This window comes from Schistocerca gregaria, unplaced genomic scaffold (assembly GCF_023897955.1).
Source record: "Schistocerca gregaria isolate iqSchGreg1 unplaced genomic scaffold, iqSchGreg1.2 ptg000317l, whole genome shotgun sequence".
In the NCBI taxonomy this organism is placed as follows: domain Eukaryota; kingdom Metazoa; phylum Arthropoda; class Insecta; order Orthoptera; family Acrididae; genus Schistocerca; species Schistocerca gregaria.
Window position 1 is genome coordinate 9,246,371 of NW_026061795.1, and position 8,004 is coordinate 9,254,374.

Here is an 8,004-nt window from a genome sequence, read left to right on the forward strand (position 1 = left end):
ACACGAGTCTAGTGTGCTTCACCTTCAGCACCTTCTGTGTCAGTCTCGGTTCCAATGTCGCTGATTTCACAACGAACAGTTCGTTGTCTACGGAGTATACTGTCTGTTGCACGACACTATCCCTCTCACGCTGCTAAATGTAGGTCGTCGGCAAAATATGACTGCAGTGGAACAAGGGCGTCTGCAGAAATTTCTCCAGCAGGTGGTGGTGGCATTGTTAGTGGTGTGTGTGTGTGTGTGTGTGTGTGTGTGTGTGTGTGTGTGTGTGTGTGTGTGTGTGTGGAGGCCATTACTATGAAATTCACACAGTCCAGACCGCAAAGGAAAATAAACCTTGAGATTTGGAAAGGGTGTTGATCTTATACCGCGTATACTGCATATTTCGAAATTCCACCTCTAGGGGGGGATACACAGGAAATGAAAGGATTTTTGAAACATGTAGCTGTTAAGGTAATTTTGAAGCTAGGCAGACGAAAATTTGTTTCTGGTTTCTAGGTCAGAAATAAAGGAATATGTGTTCCAGTATTATTGGGAATTTAACCTCTATGAGGTGAAATAGTGGATGAACATTTTATTTTGAGATAAATAGTTATGGAAGAACTATGGAAGTATTTTTAGGGCTAAATCTACGAAAATTGGTATTTGACTTCAAGGTTACAAATAAGAAAACACGTATTTTCGTGTTTTTGGAAGTTCAACCCCTAAGGGGATGAAATAGAGTGAGCTGGTGCGTTTCTGGCGCCAGTTTCCGTCGATCGTTGTTTCGATCTTTGAGTCGTGGTCCAGAGGACACTGCTCCCTAAGCGACTGTAGTAGCTCTCTGTGCAGCCCAACATCGGGCTTACCGCGCTTACACTGGACACAGTTGCCAACAAATCGCCTGCCATCGCCATATAGGTTGGGCCAAAACATGTGTTCCCGAACTCTGTTCAAGGTCTTGTAGAACCCCAAATGATCCCCTACCGCCGAATCGTGGAAATATCTGAGTGCCATGCTAACTCGTTCCTGTGGAATACAGACCTTCCCTTCACCACGGTTGTCTTCCCCTTTACACAAGACCCCACCCCCCGAAGACCTCGCCATCCGCCAACTGCTGCCGAATCGGTCCCCACCCGGGGTCCTCGGCCTGTTTGCCGGCTAAGTCGCAGAAGAAGCCGGGAATCTCAGAGAGAAGGAAATTCACCCCAAGATCCGGCTCCACGTGGCCCTTGCCTTCCCCAGACTCTGCCGCGAACATACGGCTGAGAGCGTCGCCAATTCATTGTCTCTGCCACTAATATGCCGAACCTGGAGATAAGTCTTGTCATCTTAACTTCGGTATGATTTTTAGCGATCTTATTAATCAAAGTTTAATGGCTGGCACTGGCCAAGTAACTCACGGAGGCTCATTGGTTTCAGTCCAGTTGTATTGCTCACCTGTTCTCCAGATAAGGTTGTGTAGTTTATGTCTCAGAAAAGTGTCTGCCCATCATGTGTGTTGTGTTAGAGATAATTGGCAGCGGTCGACGCTAGCATACAGGGAGCAGAGCACCACGGCGGCAGAGAGATATTTAAGGCCATGTCCTCTCCTTTACATCTTGGGTTATGTTGTCACTTTTGCGTGATTCCATCTTTCCGGTGGAGAACTATAGCATCCAAAGTTCAATTGCATTGCCAAGTTGAGTATATTTCTATGTCATTCTGTGCCTCGTGGATCTCTTGTATTGATCTGAATCCTTGTTCTGCTCGCGTCTATCGCCAATTCACACGAAATATTGAAGCAACCTTATTTTAAGGGTATTGTCATATAGTCATGTTCTAGTTGTAATCTTTCTAAGAATATTGTTGATTAATCAACTGAGTAAGTAAATTTGAAGGTCCGTTTGGTCGAAATTAAAGGACCCCCTTAAATGTTTTAGTCACTTTTATATAGTTTTGTTTAGGAAAGTTGGCTATCCGAACGTTAAATTTCTGTATTCTTACGCTTAATCTGTTTCTCCCCTGATTGCAAGTAGTGAGAGTTCTGCTATGAATTTTATGGACATTTGTGCTATTTAAGTAAAGTTTTACCTAAGTATTTTTACCTAGTCATATTCAAATTTCAAGTTTTAAGGGTCTCGTTCCACTTAACGAAATTTATTTATTATTTGTCCAACTGATCTGGCCTTGTAAGGCAGTCTCCTCTATTATTGTGATTGTGATTTTGTAATGCTTTTGATTGTAATAAAATATGTAGCAACTACAACGGATTACTATTGTGATTTTGGTGTGTCACTACCATACCCCATTTCATAGAGGATGAAATGTTTCATGAAATATATGAAAACCTGTTTTTGATACATTCAACCATTAAGACGGGTGGAATATAGGATGTAATGTTTTATGAAAGTATTTCAGTGCGAAGGAATTTTTAAAGCAAAATCTATGAAAATTGTGTTATTGAAAAATACGTGTTTCACTGTTTTTGGAACTACAACCTCCAAGAAGGTGCAATAGGGGCACCGGTTTCACTGACCCATAGCCTTCCAGCCCAACCTGCAAAGTATACGGACTTGAAATTTGTGGAAGGTGTAAATCTTACGCTGAAAGCGTCATTTAAGAAGAGATTGTTCGAAATTTCACTCCTAAGGAGGTGAAATATGGGTTGAAAGTTTTTTTTTTTTTAAATATGTCCCTATGTCGCTATTGAAGCTATAACTACAAAACTACGAAAATTGACATTTGGTGTCTCAGACAAAAAACAAAAAAGAAACAGGATTTTAGCATTTTCCGAAATTCTTCCAATGGGGGATAAAATAATTAGTGAAGGTTTTTTGAAAATAAATCATTATTAAAGAACTACTGGAGCCTTTTTATAGCTACATCTATGAAAATAGGTACTTGACATTTCGGTTGGATGTAAAAAAAATGTGTTTCGTGGCTTTTGGAAATTTATCTGACTAATAGAGTGAAATAGGGGATGAAAAGTTTTATGAAATATTTCACTATGAAAGCATTTTTAGAATTAAATGGATGAAGATTTGAATTAGACTCCTCGGTTCTAAATAGAAGAATACGTGTTTAACTGTTTTTGAAAACCCAACCCCTAAAGGGTGTGAGATGTTTCAGAAAAAGGTTCATTATGAAAGCATTACTAAATATATCAGACAATTCATATTCGGCTAATGTGTTACAATTTTTAAAAACTACGTGTTTTTCTGGTTTTGGAACTTCGAGCATAAGGGGATGAAAATTTTAATGAAATATTTATTGCGTTATATTAAAATATTTTAAATCTGCATCTATGAAAACCGGTATTTCACTTCTCAATTAGATATAAAGAAATATGCGTTAGGGAATGAAAGACTCTACGGAGATATCACCACAAGAATACAAAACGGCTTGATTAACAAAAACCTTGGACTCCAGCTGTCAGCATTGCTTTTTGGTCATTCAGTAAAAGACCATGCTTCAACGGCGTTAAGTTTAGAAAGTTTAGAAAGTGTTGCAGTTTATAAAAGACATAAAAAAACGATTAAAGAAAAAATTCTTTGCAGACCATGAACGGTCTACGCAAGTAAAGAAGCGGATGATAAGCTAGCTCTTTATGCAAATGAGTTGGTCAGTTTAAGTTCCGAGACATGTCATGCAGCAGGAACGGAATCCTATAGTTGCTACGATTGGCTAAAGGAAAAGTTTTGCAGAATCACGCAAAATCACTTCTGCAAGTGGCTGAGAATCTCGTAATGAATAAAAATTCTGTACTGAGAATTCCAAGGTGGGAGATGCAAGATTCCTCCCCCCCCCCCTTCCCCCTCCTCACAATGCTATCCTTCTTTACCTACAGAAAAATAAATAAATAAATAAATAAATAAAACTAGAGAAATTTCTACTGTGAAACTATTTGCATACAAGAGAACGGCCCTTGAAATTTAACTCTTCAAAGTTTTAAGCCCTGATCATTCCGGATATTGATCAGAAAGTGTTAATCCACCTGTGAAACCTGAGTATATAATCCCTGTGACATTTGATCAACGGTGTTCCATAAGGACAGGTTCTCATTCAAAACGTTCGAAAATTCAATTTCTTTGTAGTTGCAATTTTTAAAGGTGTACTTGTCTAGACCCTTGGAACGGAAAGGTTTTTATTTTTTTAATCCGTGCTTTACAAAAGTTTCTACAGCCCATTGTTTGAAGCAGTGTCATGGCTGCCATGAGCCGCGCGGGGTACCCGCCATGTCTCCAACGCCTTGTCACGGTTCGCGCGGCTCCCCCCGTTGGAGGTTCGAGTCCTCCTTCGGGCATGGTTGTGTGTGTGTTGTCCTTAGCATAAGTTACTGTAAGTAGTGTGCAAACATACGGACTGATGGTTCAAATGGCTCTGAGCACTTTGGGACTGAAGATCTGAGGTCATCAGTTTCCTAGAACTTAGAACGACTTAAACCTAACTAACCTAAGGACATCACACACATCCATGCTCGAGGCAGGATTTGAACCTGCGACCGTAGCGTTCGCGTGGCTCCCGACTGAAGTGCCTACAACCGCTCGGCCACATCGGCCGGTCTATCATGTGTTCTAGAAGAGCTGTACGGTCGTCAGTGGCGCCTGTTCTTTCGAGAACAGTTACTATCTTCATATCTATGGTTAAACGTTTCCCAGCCATTGACCTTCGTCTGTGCGAATGCGCACAGGTTGCCGGAACTCTTACGGGAATCGTCACCTTAGTGTGAGCCAGTAATGAGTGGATGGACAAATACCGATTAAGTACATTACGTAATCGGATTGTGGACGGTTGGGGATGTGAGTCTCACGGGAAGCGTGCGAGGGATAAATTCCTGCAGTCGTGCTGTTCATTTGTGCCCTCGATAGCTCAGATGGATTGAGCGTCTGCCTTGTAAGCAGGAGATTCTGGGTTCGAGTCCCAGTAGGGGCACACTTTTCAGCTGTCCCCATCGAAGTATATCAACAACACCTGTCGGCAGCTGAGGGTTTCAATTAATTATCAGTTGTGAAGGTGATTCGATGAACCCTTTACCAGGCACTTAAATGTGTTTTGCAGGGTTTCCATACAGATGTAGATGATAACTCGTCCCGTGTCGCACGTGCTCAAAAGGATTCATACTGCAGAATGCATGCAAACATACTCACCGAAAATACGGGCGAATATCAAGTGCAGGCTGCCGAGTGCTGCATATCCACCTTAGACAGATCGGCTTTTCCTGCCAAGAAGAACAGGAAGTTGCTGTCTAGGAACAATCAGAGCTAGAGGAAGGGTTGATAAATACTCTTTGAATTGCAGACTAAACGTAAATAACGAAAATACATTTTTGGTAAAAATTGGTCAAAACATAACCGTTTGCCCTCCGTATTGGATTAGCTGTTTTGAATATTGAAAATCTGACTCCAGATTCGTTTTCAGCGACATTAAAAATATATATGTAACACTCAGTTCATGCAAATCGAAGTAATAATATAACTAAATGTTTTCCCTAAACTTTGAACACTTTTTTTTCGAGTAACGATTTTCTCAGAACGGCATGCAGCATAAATTAAAAGTGGTTCGATCTCTTAACTTCTACCTCTGACCCCTAAATGTAAACACTTTTCTTAGGAACTTATAGCTATAATATGACATTTGTTAATATTAACTAATTTTTGTGTAGGCATAAGGAGTGAAACAAACCCCCAAAAATCAAACTCAAAGTTCGAATTAGCACTGTATCGTTAAATTTAAGGTTGTTTCATTGCGGTTAGGTAAGTGCTCCCATAAATTTTATGTATTATCGACTGATGTTATCCATTTTCAAATTCAGAGAAATAATGTAGTATCAACTGATGTTACCCATTTTTGAATTCAGGTAACATCTGACGTGGCACACTGCACGCACTCTGCGTACTCCAGTCTCGCAGGCCCTTGATCAAATCATAATTACGGGCGCCATTTTTTATTGAAAATCTAAAATTAAGCTCATAGTATTATCACTCGTAATTCCCAAACAGATCCTTCGAATGTATTTTCATTGTCTCAAAAAAAAATTTCAAATGTACCCTTTTTTGCTCATTTGTATGAGAACCTGGCCGTAACGCCGGAATATAGTCACGAGATTTTTTTTCAGAGACGCTGTACGTTCGCGAGAAGACTTTCGTTCTGCGCGTGTCGAAGGACATTCCCCAGATATTACTGTGTGTGTGCTACTCAGTCGTGCCATTTAAGTGTACATCTTTGCATAGTTTTCCTTTCACGATGTAAACAGTGTTCCGCTCAGTTGCTAACTGGCCAGTGAGTGGTTCCGAAGGTGTCGGATTTGCGGTGCGTTCGGTCTGCTAGGACAACAGCAGACACTGAGGAAGCTAGCTGCTGGGACGCAAGCGAACAATTTATGCCAAGTAAGACGAAGAGGACTATTCTAAAATTACGAGCCGTCTCAAAAGTGTTTACCATTGGTAAATCTTGCAGTTGAGTCTGACAAAACTGGCAGTTTTGCCTAGAGATACATTACAGAGAGAGATACAGGAAATCCCCCCACCCCCCTCAATGAATTTTTGGTTGTGATGACAGGCCGATTGGTAGTGTAGCCCGAGATCTAAGTTAGGTTGGAAGGTGGTAATTTGATTGAGAGTTGTTTACGCCAACGATTATGAATGCCGACTAAACGTTGTGCGAGCAGATTGCCCTGTAGCGTAGCCTAGTGTTTCCGTCCGCGCCACATTTAACACACTTTCTCTAACTGTGTACAAAAGTCTCACAACAGCCACGATAACTACGTTTCTGGTGGGGGGAGGGTAGAGTCCACTATGTAACTTTCACTGCAAATTTTAGTAACAGCATAAACTAACCGAAATAGAAGCGTAATTTTAACTATATTTCCTTTTGTGGGAAAATAATGGTTCTCCTCTTTCGGCAGCAACTGTAATATGTAGGCAACTTATTAGTTTTTTTTAACTCTGAATCATGATCTCAATAGACGCAGTGCTGTTTTTACGTTACTTGATTTGTGGTCTATAGTAAACCATGCAACGAATTGGTAAATTCTTTGAAGTTTGACGTGTGTTACATAGACGACGTCTGCAATGTTCGTAAGGCCAAGTTTGCATATATTCGGTGTCTGTTTTTTTTGGCCATGTACTGTATAATTAAGGGGAGGAGGATTATGTTCAAGGAGCAGTGCATTAGCAGTCTATGGAGAAATTGAGAATTTGGATCTAACGAACGGCATGCTCGGGCAGTTTGTGCTATTATGTTGACCACTGCGTAATTCGGACACAGTGATCATTGCCTCTCCCTAATAACCAGGGGACTCGGTTGCTAATCCTGGTCTGGCACGAATTTTCAACAGTGCCCATTGACTAAAGTCTGTGCCCATTGTATGCTAATATCATTGTTTCGGTGTTAAATTGTATTTTGTTCACGATACGTCGTTTAGCTTTTTCATGGATAACAGCTTTGAAAAGCGTACAGGTTGTAATGATATTCGCTCGTCGTTAGTCCAAGGCAACTATAGCGATTTATAAACACACTTGTAGTTCGTATTAAGCCTACATACTTAATAGTGTCCTGTGTTTCTTTACCAAGAACTACTTCGTAAGTAATTCCCCTGTAGTCGTATTTTGTTTTAGTATTTTGTTTAAATATTTATAGACTGCAGGCTTGGATGAAATATGAAATACATGTCCGAAGTTCCTGTTCATACTGCAGATACTGTTTCATCCGTACTAGGGCCCAAAACATTTCATCTAATACAGAAGGACACAATTTGTCTCGAGATTTAGCTATTTCTCGTAATAGAGGCCTTGCTTCGATATATTTTTTTCTAATTCTTGTTTGGATTTAATCTTAAAAGACACTAACTCTTCCACCAGTTATTCGATATGTGGTTTCATCCCTTTCGTAGCCTAGAGTTCCTAAACGGTCGATAATATTAATGATTTCCTTTCTCAATTTTATTTTCTTTAAAATCTCCTGTTTATGGTTATTGCTAACATGTTTCACGTTCTCACTTTTATTATTTTTATTTTTCTAGTTTTGTGACTGGTAGCCAAATTTTTT

General features: G+C 40.2%; 1 non-coding gene across 1 annotated transcript; it reads left to right on the forward strand.

Annotated features, from left to right (window-relative positions):
- The first annotated feature begins 4,815 nt into the window (after positions 1–4,815).
- Positions 4,816–4,890, forward strand: Trnat-ugu (transfer RNA threonine (anticodon UGU)). Its single transcript has one exon. It is a non-coding gene; the product is annotated as a tRNA-Thr (tRNA).
- Positions 4,891–8,004: the final 3,114 nt, after the last annotated feature.